This window comes from Podarcis gaigeae (genome assembly GCF_964106915.1).
Source record: "Podarcis gaigeae genome assembly, chromosome: 11".
NCBI lineage: Eukaryota > Metazoa > Chordata > Lepidosauria > Squamata > Lacertidae > Podarcis > Podarcis gaigeae.
The window spans coordinates 35340690-35363082 of NC_139687.1; the positions used below are offsets into that span (position 1 = coordinate 35340690).

Genomic DNA, 22393 nt, shown 5'->3' on the forward strand with positions numbered 1-22393 from the left:
TTGTGTTATAATAGTTATAATTCAACTTTAAAAGCACACACACAACCAAGATTTGTGTTATCTTCAAGTCAAGTATCTAGGTCATGGCTTGCATCATATGTATGTGAAATTTTGCATGATCCCTGCAACAGATCAGTTGCCTGCTACTATAGAGCATATAAATATATTTCTCTAGAAGTATAAATTATTGTTATGTTGTGGTAGTTAATGCAGATACTGCCTTTATTCCAGAACTGGGACTCAAGGTGGCTCACAAAATTAAAACAAATGAAAATAAAATATACAAAGCTAAAAACATTTTAAAGGGTATGATTAGAAAAAGAATTAAACTATCTAGAATTAAAGCAGGCATAGGCAACCTTCGGCCCTCCAGATGTTTTGGACTACAATTCCCATCATCCCTGACCACTGGTCCTGTTAGCTAGGGATCATGGGAGTTGTAGGCTAAAACATCTGGAGGGCCGAAGGTTGCCTATGTCTGAATTAAAGCAATGCAGAATTTCTGCAGCAGAAAATATATCTTATTAAAATGCAGGTGGGGATGACGACAGCACAGCATACTAAAAGCAAGCTGTTCTCTAAAGCTTGTGGGAATAAAACAGTCTTCACCAAGCCAGCGGAAGGACAACAAGGAGGGGTCTAGCCCAGTGCCGGATTTATGTATAGGCTAAGTAGGATGAAGCCTAGGGCCTCTAAATCTAGGGGGCCTCGCCAGCCCTCCCGCTCCCCCGCGGGCAGTCTCCCCTCTCCCAAAATTGCATACCTAAGACTTCATGCAAGAGCAGGGCAACTTGGGCCTCTAAATCTAGGGGGCCTCACCAGCCTGCCTGCTCCCCAGTGCCGCAGTTTCCCCTCTCCCAAAATTGAGTCTAATAGTTGCAGGGCATCTCTGGCCCAGCAACTATTAGACTCGGGGCTAGCCAGTAGCCCAATTTGAAGCAGTGGGGCACAACTTGATTATTATTTTTTTTGTAGGGCCCCAGTTCACAGCCAAAGCCTGCAAAATCTTATAGATATAAATAAAATCCATCTAGATTGCCCTGGTGCAGGGGCCCCCATGGGGCCCCATTTGACCCAATTGCTGCAGTTGCCTTAAGGTCAGCCCTGAAGATCTCAGAAACCAGGCCGATTCATATGGGAGAATATGGTCCTTCAAATTGCCTGTACCTGAACCGTATTGGGCTTTATAGGTGATAACCAGTTTCTGCCCAAAAACAGACCGGTAGCCAGTGGAGCTGCTGTAACATGGGAGTTGTGTGGTTTAAAGAGCTGGCCTTCTACCCAGTTAAAGTATTAGCCAACCTTCATTTTTGAATTGGTGGATATCTGTAGGGCTGTATCCTGGTTTTTTTCCTTTTTGAAATATGGCAGCCCGTAATATCTGTCATGCATGTGTTGCTAAAACTAAAGCAACAGGCTGTCTTTGTGAGAACAATAGCAGCAGATGAATATAACAAAGTCTGGATTTCTTGTTTTTTGATGGTTTGAATTTATTTTATTTGTTTGGTCATAAGCCATACAACGCAACACCAAACACATGGCAAATGAAAACAATAAAAGCACAGCATTAGAAATCCAATTATCATTCAATTAAACTCCATAATATTTGTATTTATGTATAAACACAAAAACAGATCTTCTCATCCTGACAACAGTCAGTACAACAGTTTCAAAATACAATTGATTCTCAATGAACATCATAAAGGCAATAATGGCTGTCTGGAGTTTTAAATTCTTATTATCACAGTTAGCAAGCAGGTTTTGGGTTTTGCAAATTATATCATTGTCCCTACTCTTTGAATAAGAGAAGAATATATTTCCAAATGACGAGACAATTAATTGTGGATCTTCCAGTCCTCCCACACTGAAGCTAGACAGGAGACTGCGGAGCCTTCAAAGAGCATCTGATGCTGCTATCATATATAATGCAGAAATAAACTCTACTAAACCCTGTGGGACTTCCTGCCAGGTATGTGCATGTAGGATTGTAGCTTTAAAAATAGCTCCTCCAGATTTGCTGGAAGGGGAGTTATGAAACTCATCCCTGGTTGTATCTCAAAACATGCCTGGTAGATGCAGGGCTTTTTTCAGCCAGAACTCACCAGAATTTAGTTCCGTTACCTCTTTGGTGAGTTCTGGCACCTCTTTGTAGTGTACCAGCCGCTGCTGCGTGTTGGAAGAAGAGTTTGGATTTGATATCCCGCCTTTCACTCCCTTTTTAAGGAGTCTCAAAGCGGCTAACATTCTCCTTTCCCTTCCTCCCCCACAACAAACACTCTGTGTGGTGAGTGAGGCTGAGAGACTTCAGAGAAGTGTGACTAGCCCAAGGTCACCCAGCAGCTGCATGTGGAGGAGCAGGGAATCGAACCCAGTTCACCAGGTTACGAGTCCACCACTCTTAACCACTACACCACACTGGCTCTCATTGGAGACTTCAAGCTGCATGCTGCTTGTGGCTTTGTGTCGGAGGCTGTGAGGCAGTAATCGTGCAGAGAAGCATTTTTCTCCTCAAAATTGTTTTCAACAACCTGGGCTTTGTTCTTGTGGAAGAACAGCAAAATACTACTGTGTATAATTCTACATGGACTAGTGCTGGACTAGGACCTGGGAGAGCAGGGTTCAAATCCCAATCTGTCAAGAAGCCCACAGAATGACTTTGGGCCAGTCACTGTCTTCCAGCCTAGCCTACCTCACAGGGTTGTTGTGATGATACAATGGAGCTGGGGAGAAGATTGCACACCACCAACTCTGTGGAGAAAAGGTGGAAATAAATCTATTAAAAATAAAATTAAAAATAAATGGGTGTATGAAGCTTTTTCAACATACAGCCAAGCAGCCGTATTTTTCACAAGTAGAAAAAAAGTTTTAAAATTGAACACTGATCAAATTAAACATGTGATTAGATTTTTCCTGGATTTTGATGAAGGGCTCTTTCTGAGGAGTTTATAAAATTCTGTTTTCTTCCTTCTCCTCCTCCTTTTTTCTTAAATGACTCAAACCTAAACAAAGTCTGCCTTCTCAACTAAATTTGACATGCTGAATTATTGAGACAGATGGTTAAAATAAGATTTCCTCCTCCAGTCATTTTCTGACCTCTGCAGGGGCCTGGACTTTGATAATAGATGAAGCCTTCACCATTAATAAGCATTTGCCTTGTTATTTTCTAAAGAGTCATTCATTAGAAGATAACAGTCATGTGCCCATAAAAGTACTCTTGAACTCAGCTCAGGGGGATGACCAGAGATCCTTGTTAATGCCTGAGGGCAAACTGTTTGTTGACTTCACGGTGTCAAGATTGGACACAAAGACTTTGACCTCTAATTGTGCCCAAAGGTTCTCAGCCGGAACACTTATAACCTAGAAGGTTTATCCTGTTGTCTCTGCACCAGCTGATTTCCTTCCGGGATAAAGCGGGGCAAACCTATCCATTAATGTAGACATGTCATGTAGAGCTCAGAAAGATTAGCACAAGTCTGTTGCAAGCATCTGTAAGCAGTGGAATTAGTACTGGTCTGAGCCTGGTTTAATATTTTATTGGTGTGGGATAGTCTATTCAGGTAGTCAGTTTGCCCCAAGCCAGCTTCACATGCACTGTGTTGTATTGAATACAGCAAGTGTACAGCGTGGGGCTCTGAGGATTAATAGGCATATTTCCCATCTGAACTAGGTATTATTTGAAACAATGCCATAATATGGCTGTACCCAAATCTGGAGGGTGTGAACTTACTGGAAACAACAGGTGGCCAAGATCTGGATTTCAGCATATAGGAAGAGTTGATCTGTTGCCAACCAGGCAAAGGCAGGAGCTATTATACTTGGCCAATCTGGAAGCTGCATACTGTTTGCCAATCACAGGGGCTGATGTTGTACAGTCTCGAGTAGTTCACCACACTGCATTCCAACTTCAAATCATGCCATTCCTGTTTCATATGTTATAATCCCTAAACCCGCCATTGGACTACATTAGACTATGTTTTTCTTTCTTTGGTTATATAAAATGCAGGCACTAGGCACCAGCAGCAATAAGTCAAACTTAATTTGCTTTAAAAATAAAATAAAAAGCAGACAAGGGTTTGAGTTTATACCCCTCCTTTTTGATGGTTGGATGACTTGTTAAACAGCTGCATTCTTTTCATCTACATTTTTGCAACCACTTCTTGGCTGCTTCCTTTCCCACTTTTTGTCTCTGTGAATGTGCCATGTGGCAGTCCCCTCAATTTCACAGCCTGTTGCAGTCCGGAGTTATTTTCTTTGCAACAGTGAGTTGTTGTTTTAATGCCATGAAGTTCCTAGACAATCACATTTTATGTTCTATGACCCACTGTGAAAGGAGGAGACACTGCAAATCCAAATCATAGTACATTTTCTTTACCCTCTCAAAGGTTAGCAGGATACAGCAAGGATAATTTCATCACTCTCGCTTAGCCTGACAATTATTGCGGTAAGACCGAAAGGGATCACACTTTAATAGGCTTTAAAGATTTTAGTCAATCGGGAGCCTGTGCTTTACTCCCAATTTTGTTAATTAAAGTTGTGCCTCAGTAGCCACAGAGGAGTTGTTCAGGATTATGGTTTATTATTGTCTTGGAGGGTCATGGATTCTTGGGCAAATGTACAGGAGGAAAGCTTGGTGTCAACTTAAATGAGCAAACGATGACATCTGTGAGAGCATGATTTTTAATTCACCATTATGTCTTTATCCACAACTTCAGGTAAACTAATTTATACAAGGGGTTTTCTGTGATTTCCACAGTAGGGCACAGATGTAGCAAAGTTGGGAAAGCATACCATTTTCAAACTGTGCCACAAACAAACAGTGTTTAAATAATTTTGTATCAGTTCCCTGTTTATAGAAGGCTACAAGAGAGGGCATTACAGTGGTACCTCAGGTTACAAACACTTCGGGTTACAGACTCCGCTAACCCGGAAGTAGTACCTTGGGTTAAGAACTTTGCTTCAGGATGAGAACAGAAATTGTGCGGTGGAGGCATGGCGGCAGTGGGAGGCCCCATTAGCTAAAGTGGTACCTCAGGTTAAGAACGGTTTCAGGTTGAAAACAGACCTCCGGAACAAATTAAATTCGTAACCAGAGGTACCATTGTATTCAACTGGAAGGGAGTCAAAGACTGCACTTGTGGGTTTCACTAAGACCATGCCTTCTTATTTTGCAATAACTGAATCACTGCACCAAACTTCAGATACAGAGAATGATGGCCAAAAGAGTCAGGATGGTGAAAACAACACAGACATTTTAATACTAGCAGGCCTAAAGCAGAGGTGGCTAATATGTGGCCCTCCAGATGTTGATGGACTCTAATGCCCATCAACCCCAGCCAGAATGGCCAGTGGTCAAGGAAGAAGTGAATTGTAGTTAATCAAAATTACCCCAACCCCCAGTATATAGAATCTAACCACAACATCTATCCTAGAAACATCAATCATCACTCAGGTAGACTAATACCTGTTTTACTGATTTTTAAAAAATGTTTCTATTTCTATTGTTATTTCTGTACTATGTACACAGCTGTTGTTGCTGTTGCTGCTGCAAAAGTGTGTTTTATAAATAAACTACATTTTTGACAGTTTGTACCCCGAGCTACAAATATATTACAGTTCTGAAGATGAATCTCCCTGCCAGCCACTCCTGTGACCTTTCCTCTCTTCTCTCCCCTAAGTCTCCGGACCTAAGGAGATGAGATGATAGAAAACTCCACTTTTCTATAGTCCCTCTTTAATGAATATGGAGCATATCTGAAGCCAAATGCCAGATGGTGCTTGCTGAGACTAAAACTGCAAAGGGTTCCTAATTAAACCATTATACTAGGGGTTGAGAAACAGCAGCTCCCAATTTCTCTCTCCTCTGCTTTTTGATAGCCACATAGAAGACGCCCCAGCAGGCTGCATAAAGATCCTTTCAAGCTCACCCCTACATTGATCCTTTGGGAACCAAGAAAGGCAAGAGGCAGTTAATTTAAAGCTAATTGAGAAATCTCTTTCCTGTCTTCACATCACCAAACAAGGTGTCAGGGACTCAGCTGGTCTTAGTACCCCTAACGGGAAGAAAATGTGCAGAATAAGGGAAGGGAAGATGCTACCTTGTTTTCATTTCCCACACAAAGCATCGTGGCCTCTGAGCTTTTACTGCCTGAACAGCAAGTTAGCTCATCACTTAGAGCTTCTGAAGCATGATAGTGGAACCAGAGGTATAATCCTAAATCAACACAAGCTGTAAGCCTTGACGAAGTCTTCTTGGGGTCCCACAGCAGTGTGGTCCAGCAAAAATGACTGCTGTGACAAAGTAAGGGCAGATGCTGCGAGAATGGGCTGAGGAAAGAAAATATTGAGGAACTACGTAAGATGCAGGGAATCTAAATCATGGTTGTCAACCACTCTGAGAGACGATTGTGACTAGAAGAGGCCAAAAAGCCTCTTAAAGAAACACAAAGAGAAAGGGAGTTATGGGGCACTGGGGCTGCCACACTGAAAGCTCCACTCCTCACAGATGTGGCACAAGCACTATCTGGCACTTACAAGTTCTGCTAAACAAAGCAGTCAACTGGGCACATAGAGAGCAAGGCAATCCCTCCAGTAACACTGATCCCAAGCTATTATGGACTTGATATACTAATAGTAAGTCTTTGAACTTGGCTTGGTAGCATATCAGCAGTTGGTGCAGATCTTTAAGCAGAAGAGAAATGTGCTTCCAGGATCTCACCCTTGTCAGCAATTGTGCTGCAGCTTCTGGGCCAACCACACAAAAAGTCCCTGGATGTGCATTTACTTCCATCACAGCTGGGCAAGGTTAAGCTTTGGAGAGGCTCCTTTGCCTGCAAATTTCATTTGCTTCTGTCAACAGTGAAAACAGCAGCAGTGCAATATGATGGGAGACAGATATCTATATATAGAGAGAGGCATAGATGGAAGCCATGTGGCAATCAGGAACAGTCATTCCCACCCCTGGCCAGAAGCTTTTCCTTCAGCATGTGTCAGAGCCACCCGAGGTCCCAGCTCACAAGAGACCAAAATCCAGTCCAAGTTATATACAAAAGGTTTTATTGAAGAACATTGTTGTCGTTACATCCAAGCTCCGTGGCTCAGCATCTGTTACCCTTAGATGTTTGAAGTCCCCTCGAGTCAGTCCCGCCCCTGCACCAGCTTAAGAGGCTTGTACTGCTCCACCTTTTCCTCTCCTTCCTTTTCCGCAGGGTCTTCCTGCCCCCCTGTGCTCCCTCCCTTCGGGACTCCCCCGAGGCTGAGTCTTCTGACGCCTGCTCCCCCCTCCTTCGTGCTTTGGGACCAGGCTCCTCCTCAGGGCTCTCCTCATTTCCGCGCGCCTCCACATTTGAACTTGGCGCGCGTACGTTGCCTCTGACCTTCCTTTCGACCGTTACGCTACTCTCGGTACTACACTCCTCCCCTTCCGGCAGGACGTTCTGCTCCGAACTCCTTCCCCTCTCTGCTCCCTGTTCTGCTCCTTCTGACACACTGGTAACTCCACCCCCTTCACTCCGTTCCGACGGAGAGGCCGGTCCCGATCTCCAACCCCCACTGGGGATTCCCTCTTCGTTCCCCTGCTTCTGACTGCTTCCCTCTCTACTGCCCCTTGGCCTGACCAGGGGGGCTCCCTTTTGGGAATCCTCGGATTCACTTGACGGACTCACTGACAACCTCGGGTCATCGTCGTCCTCTTCCTCGTCACCCTGGGACCCCTCCCCCTCGCTCTCTGTCCCTGAAACCCTGACAGCATGATTCCAAAGCTTTCCCCCTCCATGAATGACTTGAACATTGTTGAGGGTCTTCTTGGACCACTTGCTGATTTTTCTAACTATCATATCAATTGTAATGTGCTATGGGAATGCTGTAGGATTTTTAATTCTATTTTTACAGACATGCCACAGACCACCTGAATGAAGCTTCTGGACTACTGGTGGCCTGTGGACTACAGTTTGGGAGCCCCTGGCATAGATGCCTAACACTAGTCATACAGAGAGTTGACTCCAAAGATGACTTATTTAGCTATCTATCACCCATAGATACTACCCAATTTATCAATTTATCTCCACTGTAATTAGGACAATAAGTTTGCTTAGCCAGAGAAGAAAGGATTCTCAGAGATTCGTTTGTTTGCAGATTTGTATGCTGCCTTTCTGTGATAAAATCAAACTCAGGATGGCCTACAAATAAATATATAAATCATAACAAAAATTAAAAACAAACCTCCGCATCAGTTTTTAAATGGAATAAGATGTGCATGGAATCAAAACAGATGTGCAGCCCTGCCTATGATCCTTCTCCTAGTTTGTGTGCAGAATAGAAGACAGCAATGTTATTTAGGCAACCAAATCTGCTTTCAATGTGTTTCTGAAATGCAAATGCTGTGCAAACATCTTCATGTGTGCCAGGGCAAAAAGTTCGACTTAAATCTGCGTACAGGAAGCAAATTGTAGGGAATCAGGGGCTGTACAATGGGATTACCCATCCCATTATTTTCCTGGTACTTCCTTTCTCAATGAGTGATGCAGTTATAAAGATCACGGGTGAGGCAACACATCAGGAAAGTGGTGATCAATGAGTCAGTCCTGGACACAGGACAGAGGAGTGTTGAGCAAACGATCCAGTCTGCTTACAGTGACTGATTAATGTCAGCCTCTGCTCCCTCCAGCAGATGGAAATTACTGTAATGTACTCTATGTGCAGCTGCCCTTGAAGACAGCTAGTGCAAAATGCAGCCATGAGGGTGTTGACTAGCACAACTGTACAAGATGACACAATATCTCCAAAGTGCCTGAGCTCACTCCAAGGTGCTTATTCTGATATATGAAGACATAAACAGCTTTGGTTCCTTCTATCTCAAGGAGCACCTCCTCCTATATTGTCCTGCCCATGTTTTGAGATCTACCATGGAGCCCTTTTATTTATATCATCACCATACAGGCCTCAGGCTGTACTCAAAACAGGGCCTTCTCAGTGGCAGTACCCTAGCTGTAGGATACTTCTCTCTCTCTGCACCCCCCCCCCGTCACCTTGAGATTAGACTGGCACAGACAATTGGTTAGTTTTGAACACCAAGGCGAAACTCTTCTTTTTCACCTCGCCTTTGTATAAATGTGTGGCGTGAAAGCTGCTATAAACAGATTCACCTGGCACACTTCCGCTGTGCCAGGCATTAGCAGAGTTGAAATACAGTCCACAGCAAAGCTTGAGGAAAGTGGCCCTGAGTCTTGATTGATGACTGTTCTAAGCAGATTACTCTCTTGCCTGTCATTAAGCTTAATGGTTGCTATTTACAGAGACTGCTGTGGATCCCCACAGCAGCAGATCTGCTTGCATCTCCTCAGCAGATCAAAACCGAAACTCTCTCTTAGTTACACTCACACAACGCACTGTGCATGTCCATGACTTCACTGTCCTATCTTTGCACCTGTGCAAACAATCCAGCTCCACAGCCAGAGTTTCATCCTACATGCAGAAACTCACAAAGACAGTTTTCTGAAAATGAATGACCAATACCCCCAACAAAATGAGGGGTAACCAATGGGATACCCTGAAGATGCTGCTGGAATACAAATCCCATTATCTCTGATGATTGGCTGTGCTGGCTGGGGCTGATGGGAGTTGCAATAAAACAACATCTGGATGGCTATCCTGGAAAGTTTTAACTTTGCATTGTTTCTCCATCAATAATTGTCCGAAACCTGCTATTTGCCTCATTTTTTAATATTCCAAAAAGTGCTGGGTTCTGCTCTGTAACTCTCTGACAATTTAATTCCTCCTACTGTGAAAGGACAAGGCCTCTGGGGAGACCTGTCACAGACAATGGATGACCCTCAGTTCTGGAAGCAACAGTGAGATGTGGGGAGGGCAGAGAAGGTGTCAGGAGAGGGAGAAAAGGACAAGAGCAGGCCAGCTGGTTGGCTTCCATCAAGTTCCTTCCAGGTGGAAAACACTTCCTCCCCTTGAAGACTTCTTGAACAAGGAAGCTGATACAGACTGGGAATGAGGAAGGTGTACTGGAAAGGAGGGTCAGTAACTGCTTTAAACTCCAACAGAGTTACCTCAGGCAGCTGAAGAGAAGTCCCAGTAATTTGTTGGGACCCTTCTCCCTACAGAGGGTGAATTCTGAGCGCGCTTCTGTAACCTTTACAATAGCCTTTTTATTTATTGACATGCCAATTTGTAAAACTAGGAGATGATGGCAATGAGTTTCATACTGAACATCTTGCTTCACTTTAGATGTTGGCATACCCTCCAAAGTTTAACGGAGGGAGATAGGTACAGTGGTACCTCAGGTTAAGAACTTAATTCGTTCTGGAGGTCCATTCTTAACCTGAAACTCTTCTTAACCTGAGGTACCACTTTAGCTAATGGGGCCTCCCGCTGCACGATTTCTGTTCTCATCCTGAAGCAAAGTTCCTAACCCCCGAGGTACTATTTCTGGGTTAGAGGAGTCTGTAACCTGAAACATCCGTAACCCGAGGTACCACTGTATAGTGGTTTCAATTAAGCAAACAAGAGCTTTGTAGCATAGTGGCCAGCAGCTTAGAGCAAGCAACTCCCATATCTTGGACTGTGATTAAACGTTCACTTCAGAGATGCTTTTCCCTGCAGGCCAGAATACCTAGTTTTTAAATAGCTGCTGCTGCTTGTTCTTTGCTGTCATACAGTTTGTTACGTTGATAACAAACTTCAGGACTCTGTGCACTAGCAAAATTGTGAATTTCAATTCTCAAGTAAGGTGAGCCAGCCAGATTGGTGAAAAAATGCCAACAAAATAAAAATAAACAAAAAATAATAATCAAGGAAAACAGCAATTTGTAATCCCGCCCCCCCAAAGCTCCAACATTAGGCACAGATTTGGGGTGCACACAGACATACTTAGAATGACAAGTAGCAAGTGTATTTTGACCATGGGGGTGAGGTCTGTTTCCCATGCCTTTGCTTCTCAAACCTCATTTTTTCAGCCTTAAATTCAGTTCTCTGTTTCCACTTCAGATTGCAATTTTTAGAAAGTCCTTACAAAAATCCATTAGCATTTAGTGCAGATTTATCCTAATATACACACGTTTGTATGCAATTTTGCCTACTATACACATCTTTGCAAAGCAAGTTTCACTAACACAATGCATTTCTGTATGCTATCTTTTACAAATATGTGCATTCTTTGCACACTTTGCCCCACTATATGTATTTTTGTACCCATTGGTTGGCTGGGGAGCTGCATCACAAAATTCAGAGAAGTGCGAATTTTGAAGGGTAGCAGTGTTTTTGTTCTCATATAGTTTTGGGAATTGTAAATTATCGCTGACATTATGTGTGCAACCACAGTGGCTTGTGCCCACGGTGAACATGAGTACTTTTGCCTATTAAATAGGCGGAGAGGAGTGTTATGAGCTCCGCTGACTGATAATTGTGAATGGATCTAATCGTGATGGGTTTGCCTTAAAGGGATGCCTGATTAGTGTCTGGGATTTGACAAAAGAATGTTAATATTTCTTAATGGCTGTGGATAGTTCCCTGAATGGGCTATTCACTTACAGGGGTGGGGTACCAGACACTGCTTGGCAGAATATGAAAAGCAGCAGTTTCAAAACAGCATTAGCCCTATTCAGTTATTCAGGCAAATGCACCCCTCCCGCAGTTATAAATATTCAATATCCAGGATACGTAGACAGCTGTCTTATAGCAAGTCAAAAGATGGATGCTTAACCATGGGGATTGTCTACACCGACCCAACTGGCAGTGGTTCAACAGAGCTATAGGCTAGAATCTTTCCCAATCCTACCTGACAATGCCAGGACTTGAACCTGGGTCATCCATGTGCTCTACCACTGAGCCATGGCCCTCCCAACTGTCTCCACTTGGTTATTGCATGCATGGAAGAAGGAGCAGGCTCATGCAGCCAGCAACAGCCCCATTTCTGATGTGCCCAGTGGCCATGTTTTGCAGAGGCCACATGGTTGGCAATAGTCTAAAAGGGGACGCTATGCATACACAAATGGATGTTTAAGGAAGTTTTTAGTGTCTGATGTTTTATTGTATCGTGGTACCTCTGGATGTGAAGGGGATCCGTTTCGGAGCCCCGTTCGCATCCTGAAACGGGTCGCGATTCATTGTTTCTGCGCATGTGTGTGACGTCATTTTGAGCATCTGCGCATGCGCGAGCGGCGAAACCTGGAAGTAACGTGTTCCGTTACTTCCAGGCTGCTGCAGAGTGCAACCTGAAAAAGCTCAACCTGAAGCAACTTCAATCCAAGGTATGACTGTATTTTTAATATTTTGTTGGAAGCTGCCTAGAGTGGCTAGAGAAGCCCAACCCGATGGGTGGGCTTTGTATGTATGTATGTATGTATGTATGTATGTATGAATGAATAAATAAATGTCTTGATTAGTGAATGGGAACTCTGATTGGTTATGCTTCCTGCTCATGTGACCAGGAGTCTTAATTTGGCCTGTGAGGTCATTTGCTCCCAGACATGCCTACCTGCCCCACCTCTGACATCACACCTGATATCAGAGGCAGGTAAAGCTGTGCCTGCAAAAGAAAGGGAGCATTATAGGAAGCTCCTGACTGTTGCTCCAGCAGTGGGGCTTTCATTCAGCACTTTTCAAATTTGGCTGAATTTAAATTCAGGGCCAAATGCCTCCCTTGCTTGTGGCAGAGCTCTTCCTTTGCAGACATGGTTCGCTTCAAGATTAAGAATCAATATTCCCTTCAGGACCACTTAGACACTAAGTTGTTGAAATAAATAAGAAGAAAGAACTTAGAGTGCACTCCTGATTCTTTCCTTTTCCGTCACCTTATGTTGTGGTGATGCTAGATGATTGGCAGCCGGATGGCCCCGCCCACCTGTCCAAGTAGCCCACGAGGGTAGGAGGGAGCTTAGGATCCAGCCAGCCATCTGGAACCAGCTGCTAAAGGAACAATTCCACCCCCTGTTTCATGTGCACAGCCAATAGGTGGACAGGAGAGTGCCTCTAGCTCCACCCCTCATGCCAGCATTGAACTGAATGACCAGAAGGGCAGACGGCAGACGTGGAGTATGGGATCCTCTGCCTTGTAAGAGGGCCCACTTGCTTCCACTTGTTGTCTGCTTCTATGTTTGTAAATGAAGCCAATATCACAAAGGCACCCGGAGTGCAGGCGCGCCAGGTTTTGCCCAACATTGCGTGGCCCTGGTGTGTGATGTCATACGGTGTCAGGCTTCAGGGAATCTGATCCCTCCCACGGTGGGCAACCAAGAATTAGGTAAACGAGAAGAGTTCTTACCAAGTGTTTTATTCAATATTCACAGAGAGAGGCTTTGAAAAGTGCCTCTACTGCAGTAATGGCGTTACTCCAAGTAAAGCCCCGTCCCCTCCGTCTGTCCTATTATACATCATCCCTACGTTGGCAGATCTGTGCTTTCTGCCTCTGAGCTTTCTGTTCTCCTACTTTCAATGCCCACCAGGTCCTAGGAGCACTGGCAAAGAAAGAGGCGTGTGGGCGGAAAACACACCGCCCCCGGCAGCGCAATCATGGTGGGGTGCCATCGTGGCTGTCCCCCGCCCATGCTGGGCACCACGCCCCTGCAGGCAGCACGCCATGCCCCATGGCACACCCCACGCCCCCAGGATGCATGCCACACCCAGGGCAAGCGCCAGCCCCGTCCCCACCTGCTCTCTGCCCCCCGGTGCCGGAGCATGAAACTTCGCCAGTACCTGGAAGGGGAGGGGGTCTGGAATGCTTTCTAAAGACACTGTCTGTCAGCTGTCTCTCCCCTGGGGCTTCTTCTTCCTCCTGCTCCTCTCCCAATATTTCCCAGCTTCTCCCCTCTGCAGCCTCTGAACTGTGACCTTCTGCAAACCACTGTTCGAAATCTATACTGTCTCCCTCTTCTCCGGGAAGTGTAGGAGGGGGCGGTGGTCTCCACCATTCCTCCTCAGTCCAGTCCCTGACACACAGTAGAAGGAGACCCGACGGGGGCCTATCTTGCCCTCCGAAATGCATGATGGGGCCTAGTCACAGCTGTAGGAGGGCCCCCACAGTGAAAAGGGGGGGTGCTTGGCTCCCATGGCCCCACATAGATGACATGCCTGTGGAGTGTCTGTGTGCTCTCTCAGCCCAAGGAAGTAAAACCTGGCCATGTTGCCCATAGAATATCTGCCTGTCCAAGAACTGATGAAGGCTTGTGTCAGTACCTTTCGTCAGACTGGGGGCAGAAGGGGGCCCTGCAAATGGAACACAGAGACCACTCTTAAAATGGAGCATGTGGGCTAGATCGAAAACAATACCTAGTAATAACTGTTTAAAATATTAGCTTCTTAAAACACACACACACACACACACACACACACACACACACCAAAAAACACTTGGGAAACAGGGAGCAGGACACTCCTGCAGGCAGTTATTAAGCCGATGGGTTAAGACACCATGTGTCAAGTGCAGCAGGGAATGCAAAATGGGAATAGAATGAGAGCGTCAAGCTCTGGAAAAGAGAAGCTGGGTTTTTCTGCCTCGTGGGCACAGACTGTCCAGAGGGACTTGGAAGCTGCTGCTCCTGCTGCCCGTATGCCCTGTATGAGCCACCAACCATGCTGGTGACTGGCATCATGCCCAACAGCAAGCTTACAGAGAAGCAGGAGGTGCAAGGAGAAGCCAAATTGTCTCTGGGTCATTAATAATAATAATAATAATAATAATAATAATAATAATAATAGTACCCACTAGCCACCAACTGAAGAGACATCATTTGGTGTTGAAATCGCCTTCTCCCTTTTCCCTTTTGCATTCATTTGTTCTCCTTGTGCCACAGTGCCTTCCAGGCCTCAGCCTCCTCGTGCGCATATAAAAACAACATCCCTCTTCAAATGAATTCCGTGTCTGCAGTGCTGCTGGCTTGCACACTTGGAGCCGCTCGAATTTTTTTGGCAGCCTGCGTGCAGCTTTTTATGATGATGGTGGTGGGAGGGAAGCGGCTTCTCTGCGCAGAAGAGGATCCATTAAAGATTCATGGCTGATGAATAATAGAAAATTCAGTCCTTTGATTGCGCCGGGCACACCACGTAGACCTCGGTCCTCATGAAGCTAATTTACAGCAGCTTTTGCAGGGATTCAGAAAACCGCAGTGTGGGTTTTGGATTAAAACAAACACACACACAAAAAGGCAGGGTTATGGTCCAGCCCTCTGGATGGTTTGCACATGTCAACTTTGATTTGATAGGGAGCAAAACTTTGGCCCCTTGACACCCCCCTCCCGCAATTTTAGCTGCACCGTAGCCCCCTGCCTCCAGCCTTTGAAAGTCAGTGACTAAGGGGACAACACAAAAGGTAAGGAAACAGGGCTCCCCTTTGATGCCTGCCCCACTGCAGTTCAAGCAATGCCTTTCACAATTTGTAATCAGCTGTAAGGTAAAGGGTAAAGGGACCCCTGACCATTAGGTCCAGTCGTGGCCGACTCTGGGGTTGCGGCGCTCATCTCGCTTTATTGGCCGAGGGAGCCGGCGTACAGCTTCTGGGTCATGTGGCCAGCATGACTAAGCCGCTTCTGGCGAACCAGAGCCGCTTCTGGCGGAAATGCTGTTTACCTTCCCGCTAGAGTGGTACCTATTTATCTACTTGCACTTTAACGTGCTTTTGAACTGCTAGGTTGGCAAGAGCAGGGACTGAGCAACTGGAGCTCACCCCGTTGCGGGGATTCGAACCGCCAACCTTCTGATCGGCAAGTCCTAGGCTCAGTGGTTTAAACCACAGTGCCACCCACGTCAACAGTAGGTGGAGCCAAAGCTAAGAATACGGGGAGACAGAGCCAATGGTAAATGGAGCTAGCTTTGGGCATATTTGCACCACAGCTAAAAATGGACATTTTTATACCTTCCAAAGGCCCTGGAGATCTCGGGAGCCTTTTTGGGTGCTGCGCTCTCACATGCTCTTGACTGAAAAGACACTTTTTCAGGACTGTGATCTTACGCGTGCTGAAAAACATGTGTTTTTGGGTGCCATGTGAACACTCCTCCCCCAAGCTTTTTTCAGGGTGAGAGTGAGTGTGGGTCATGTGACACTCCCGGGAGTGCATCCCAGAAGTTGTGTGTCCTGGTTTTGCATCAGAAAAAAATGGAAGATACACATTTCCACAATCTTGTTTATACAATATTTCCCCATAATGTTGTAGAAGAACCACACACCTCCTTTACCTTGGGGTGGGGGGGGGAGAGATTTTTTGTGTTGTTGCCTGTTTTGCATATCTTGCTACAGGTTCTGAATCATCAATCCATTAACTCTCCCTAGACCTTCACAAACAAACACATTTCTGCAACCAAAAAAATTAATTCAGGAATGGGAATTGCAAAGTGCACACAAAGACACTAATCCATGGTCACATCAGAGTGCAAGACACCAAAGGGAACAAAATCTAGGCAAGCAGAGGAACTGGAAGTGGCTGAAATTAGAGGAAGGCTCCGCCAGAAATGAACAGCAACCAAGACAAAATAAAAACAAGGAGGAGAAGGGCAGGACCTTGTGACATGGATGCACATAACAAGAACGAGGCGTGGTTTGAAAGTGGGTGCAAAAACTGTGCCAGTGGAAGAACTGTGAAATGGCAAATACATGCTGCCTGGAAAATTGGTTCTAAAACCTGACTGTATCACTGATGGATAGATGCAAGCTGGGTTTTAGCCATGTAAAAACCATCATGCCCTCCAATAAACTGAAATGATATATGGCTCATCAGAGAGAGAGAGAGAGAGAGAAGCAGGTGTTGGAGATGGTGTGGATGTGTATTAAGTCTTGTTTTGTCCCCTTCCTCCTCCTGAGTTCTACAAGGGTAAAACTGAGACTAAAGAGGAGGAAGTTCACAGCCAGGGCCACCACCCCCCCCCCCCCCGGTTGGTTGTAAGAAGGCAGGCAGGCAGGTAGGAGCTGACAGGCAGCAGACTGAGGTTGGCAGAGCAGTGCCCCATTCACCATAATAAAGGAGCCTCAACTGAAAAATAACAACCTTTCCATTTTTATGTGGCTACAAGCATCTTGTTCTGCTTCTATTACAATATATTCAAAGTAACTTCATAACTAAAAATACATGTCAATCACAGAGTAATTAATTAAGCCATACTTGCATTTGGCAGTGTTAAAAATGATAATTGAATGCCCTTTAGAATCAACTGTATGCTGTACAACTGCTTAGTTATAGAGTTTTAGCTTTCACGTCTAATTTCCTCATTTTTAAAAAGATTTCCTTAAGGCTTCCCTCCCCCCCTTCACTTGTGTTGATGGAAGAATACACAGATAAGTGCTGTATGCTTGAATGACAGTTTATATCTTGGATGTCATTCAAACATTGCCTCTGAGATGTTATCCTGGAATTAATTATATCCAATGCAAAATGCCCTTTATGTTTGTTTTTGTCGTGATGACTGTCTTCCTAATTGGATATTGAGCGACTCTTTATGTGAGTTTCACTTGGTATCACTGGATCCGCTTTTGCTCTGCACTTGCTGCCAATCTCAGTGACAGCAGGCTCTAAAAAAGGTCAAAATTAACAAAGGCCAATTGACAGAATATCACTTGCAACTGAACTGGGGTCAATCCACAACATACATTTCAAGCATTCTTATGGCACTTTAACAGTTGTGGCTTCCACCAAAAGAATACTGAGAAACTTAGTTTGTTAAGGATGCTGGGAATTGTGGTCTCCTAATAACTCCCAGCACCCTTAACAGACTACAGTTATACTTTGGATCCCAAATGCCTTGGTACTCGGACGTTTTGGCTCCCAAAAACTGTAAACCCAGAAGTGAGTTTTCTGGTTTGCAAATGTTCTTTGGAATCTGAACATCCCCCGGGGCTTCCGCAGCTTCCGATTGGCTGCAGGAACTTCCTGCAGCCAATCCGAACCTGCACTTTGGTTTCTGAACATTTTGGAAGTTGAACGGACTTCCGGAACAGATTCCATTAAACTTCCAAGGTACGACTGTACAGTGCAACAGAAGGGGAGGGGTAAAGAAACTGCTTCCTCCCTTCCTCCAAAACAGCAGCCTCTCAAGTTAGGTCAATCATAGTCAAAGCTCTGTAGGCTGCCACCACTTCCCTCAGAACCCTTTACCACCACCAGTAATCCCTGAATTTCTGTGGGGACAGACAGCATAGTAGGTCTGCAGGGTCACTTTCATTAACAATGAATCCCATCCTTATATCTCGGGGGTAGTTTTCACTAGCAATGCTCTGTGGATTATTCTGTAGTTAATACCTCTTGTCTTGTCAGGCTGATTAAACGGATAAGTAGCTGTGCCATTTGTATGTTGTTTGGCCCTCTTGATTTTTCATTACCAGCATGAGAATTTTTTAAGCCTCCTTTCTAAGACTTCTTATGAACAAGTAGAAAGCCACAGTGAACTTAAAATAAATCTAAAAACAGATGCCTGCTTAATTATACAGTCATCGGAACAAAGGTTAATTATGAAAGAAGACCTTGCTCAGCTATAGTTCAAGTTGGCCAGAAGGCTCCCTGCTAAATCTGCAGATAAGCTGATTTTTTGAGTCTCAGAACAATCTGCAGTCAGAGCTGCAATGTGACCAGTTAGGTTATACTGTAGTTATTCTATGTATACATGTGTTGACGCTTCCAAGAGCCATTATAAGGTTGAGGCACTGCCTTTTCCAATATTATAGCTGGTTTATTATATTATAGCTGGGATTTCCCCAGACATTACCAGGATTTCAAAGGCGGAATTGACATCTGGGGGGAATTTCTGAAAGGCGGCGCTTTGTCCTGGATCTTAGGCAAGGCAATCCATTTTCAGTGGTTACTTTTTGAAATACAGTGGTACCTCAGGTTACATACGCTTCAGGTTACAGACTCCGCTAACCCAGAAATATTACCTTGGGTTAAGAACTTTGCTTCAGGATGAGAACAGAAATCATGCGGCGGCGGCGTAGCAGCAGTGGGAGGTCCCATTAGCTAAAGTGGTGCTTCAGGTTAAGAACAGTTTCAGGTTAAGAACGGACCTCCGGAACGAATTAAGTACTTAACCCGAGGTACCACTGTATGTCAACCCTATGTAGAATCAGGTTGCTTCAATCTTTTTTCTTCCTTCATGGGCCCATTCTACCTTTAATCCTGTTGACCCTCACCATCTGAGTTTGCTGTTAGAAAGTATATTTATATATGCATGAATATTTGTGTGCTCCTTAGTTGTGATACACCTTTTCTACATCTCATTTCAAAATGGTACTTTTGACTAGTGATTGCACCCAACCAAGTTCGACTCAGAATAGAGCCATTAATGGAAATTAATGAACCTAAGTTCCATTACCTTCAGTGGGTTTGCTCTGAGTAGAACTAGCATTGGGTACAGCCCCCAGGCACTGTTTGATTTTGGCCTCGCAAGGAGGAGTACAACGGAAAAAGCTCTGGTCGAACAAGCACACTGTGGGAACCGAGCATGTCTCACCCTGTAAGCTGCCTGGACAGAAAACCAGCCTGGGAACCATATGCTCCCTGAGTCACTATGAGCTCCTTATACAAAGAGTATAAGATAAAGCTGCAAATACCAGGCCTATCCTTTTACTGCTGTTTTATGGATTATACCTGACAGGTTGTGCACTCCCTCACGCCAGTGCTTTAGTGTGTATCTGGCATGATGGTTTGGAAGACAAAAGAGGACAAGTGCATGGCTATTATCGCTCATGCAGGCTGCTGCCTCCTCCTCCTGCTGCTGCAGCAAGGCTGTTTGCTTCCCACACCTACCCATCGATTGTGTGGTACAGATGGAATACTGTCATTTTGTCGCTTGAAAAGGAACTTGAAGGAATATAGTCAAAGGCGGCTAAAGGAAGACCCCAGAGCCTACAGAGTCTACAGTACTGAGTGTTATGTCAAAGTTATGAAGAGCTCACAAATAAGAAGTCAAAGGTTAGGTCACCTCAAAGATCAGTGGGAGTCATCCCAAACATCTTTGAAATTGAGTAGTGATGTTACCTTCTCTCTCTCTCTCTCTCTCTCTGCAGATAGATGCAGACAGGAATAAAGCAAGTGACATTTGGTGTGATGCTGTGGGAAAGAAGATGCCGTAACTATTTTAAGATATACAGTCAAACCTCATGTTACATTTGCTTCAGGTTGTGCGTTTTCAGGTTGTGTCCCTCGGCAACCTGGAAGTACCAGAAAGGGTTACTTCCGGGTTTCACCACTTGCGCATGCGCAGACGTGCCAAATGACGGCGCGCGCATGCACAGAAGTGGCAAATCGCTAGCTGTGCACACACAGACGTGGGTTGTGTTCTGCTCATGTTGCGACTGAGCCTCTGGAACGGATCCCTTTTGCAACCAGAGGTACCACTGTACTGCACACACACACACCAGCAGCCAGTAAACAAAAATCCTACAAGGAAAGAAAAGAACATGAGAACATAAGGAGGACCTGCTGGATCATCTAATCTGTTCTCACAGTGGCCAACCAGATGCCTGTGGGAAACCAGCAAGCAGAGTCTGAGCACAAGAGCACTCTTCCCTCCTGTGCTTACCAGAAACTGGTGTTCAGAAGTGTACTGCCTGCAACTACGGAGGCAGAGCACAGCCATCATGGCTAGTAGCTATTCATAGCCCTCCTCCATGAATTTGTCTAATGTTTTAAAGCCATCTAGGTTAATGGCTGCTCCGCCTCCTGTGGGAGCAGGTTCCATAGTTTGACTACATGCTGCAAAGTCAAGGAAGCATGGGAAATCAGAGGAGAAAATTAAATTTCACAATTTGTAATTTTCTGAGCAAAAGAAATCATATCCCTCACCCCGCAGTTTTCATGCATCATTAGCATACAGCTGGAATCATTAATGTAGCCTCAAACAAGTGGTCCAATATTATTTCAAGTTGCTTTTTTAAATCACAGGGTTTGAAGTGTTTGTCTTTTTCAGTCTTTCAGTAGGGTTTTAAATTGAAATCCGGATTACAGATTGATGGCAAGCAAAATGAAATGAAGGAGGCGTATCCTTCATATATTTCATATATCGCTATCAAAGCTTTGAGAAGAATTTGTGTGGAGCTGGGATGTTTCTAGTTGGCATTACACAGTTTCTCAAACCAGAATAACAACATAATGACAATGTTAACTTTTTGAGTCAGGAGGAAACACTGTCCACTAGTGTGGACAGAAAGCACTGAGACAGAGTCCAGCTGAAAATGCTCATGCACAAAAGTGCACAGAAAAACTAGATTTGTGCACCCACATGTGCATTAATGCTCTGGTGTATACACAGCCTTAGAAAAACAGACCCCATGGATTCCAGTAGCAGTTTTTTTCAGTGGATCACAGTAACACCCGGGGGGGGGGTGTCAAAGGGAGAAGAGAAAGATTGTGACTGAGGAAGGCAGGCTTATAACACCCCTCCCTATATGCCGCATTCCCAAAGAAATCAATGCCCTTCATGCGGGAGCTCTGCCAGGGAACAGCATCCCCATGGGCCCACCTGAACAGTAGGTGGGTGGAAGCAGCATTCCCACTACTGGTTGGCAGTAGACTGTGGGGCATTTTATGGACAGGGAAGAGACAGGGGTGAGCTGGCACAAGATCTGTTGGACCCTACTGCTGTCTCATGATGGCAATGGGCTCAATCTGGGCATCTAAGCTTCACCACAATGAAGGAGCATTTTCCCCTACTGTTGGGCTCCTGGCCAGGTAATGTAGCCCTGGCTATGCTACTCCCTCCAGTGCTGCTGCTGCCAGCCAGGTGTTAGGATTTCACCCTTAGTTTCTAATGCCATCTTTGGCATCGTGTAGTTTGACCCTCAGGGATGCAGGTGGTGCTGTGAGTTAAACCACAGAGCCTAGGACTTGTCGATCAGAAGGTCGGTGGTTTGAATCCCCGCGACGGGGTGAGCTCCCGTTGCTCGGTCCCTGCTCCTGCCAACCTAGCAGTTCAAAAGCAAGTCAAAATGCAAGTAGATAAATAGGTACTGCTCCGGTGGGAAGGTAAACGGCGTTTCCGTGCACTGCTCTGGTTTGCCAAAGCGGCTTAGTCATGCTGGCCACATGACCCGGAAGCTGTACGCCGGCTCCCTCGGCCAATAAAGCAAGATGAGTGCCGCAACCCCAGAGTCAGCCACGACTGGACCTAATGGTCAGGGGTCCCTTTACCTTTACCTTTAGTTTGACTCTCAGCCCCTGCTCCTTCCAAGGATTGTGCCATGAGGTCCATAATAAAATGCTCCCCTCCCCACCCGCCTGGAGAATTATCCTTATTTCTTGTGTGGTCCAAGTGAACAAGGCTATTTTATCAAAGTATGTTGGCGGTATATGAATCTAGATGGTTAATCAATAGTTGGGCTGTGCTAATTGCCCAAAGCTAACAGCAGCAGTAATAGAACGGTTTCTTTAGAAAGCCCCACACAAAAGGCCTTCTGTGGGATGTGGGCCTATGC

At 45.2% G+C, this 22393-nt stretch overlaps 1 protein-coding gene and 1 long non-coding RNA gene across 2 annotated transcripts in view; both read left to right on the forward strand.

The window, feature by feature from the left end:
* NSA2 (NSA2 ribosome biogenesis factor) overlaps positions 1-22393 on the forward strand; it is a 352088-nt gene that overhangs the window by 15023 nt on the left and 314672 nt on the right. The gene's annotated exons all lie outside the window — the stretch shown is intronic.
* LOC310827281 lies at positions 4387-8170 on the forward strand. Its single transcript, XR_014556273.1, has 3 exons — positions 4387-4441; positions 4591-4712; positions 7888-8170. It is a non-coding gene; the product is annotated as an uncharacterized lncRNA (long non-coding RNA).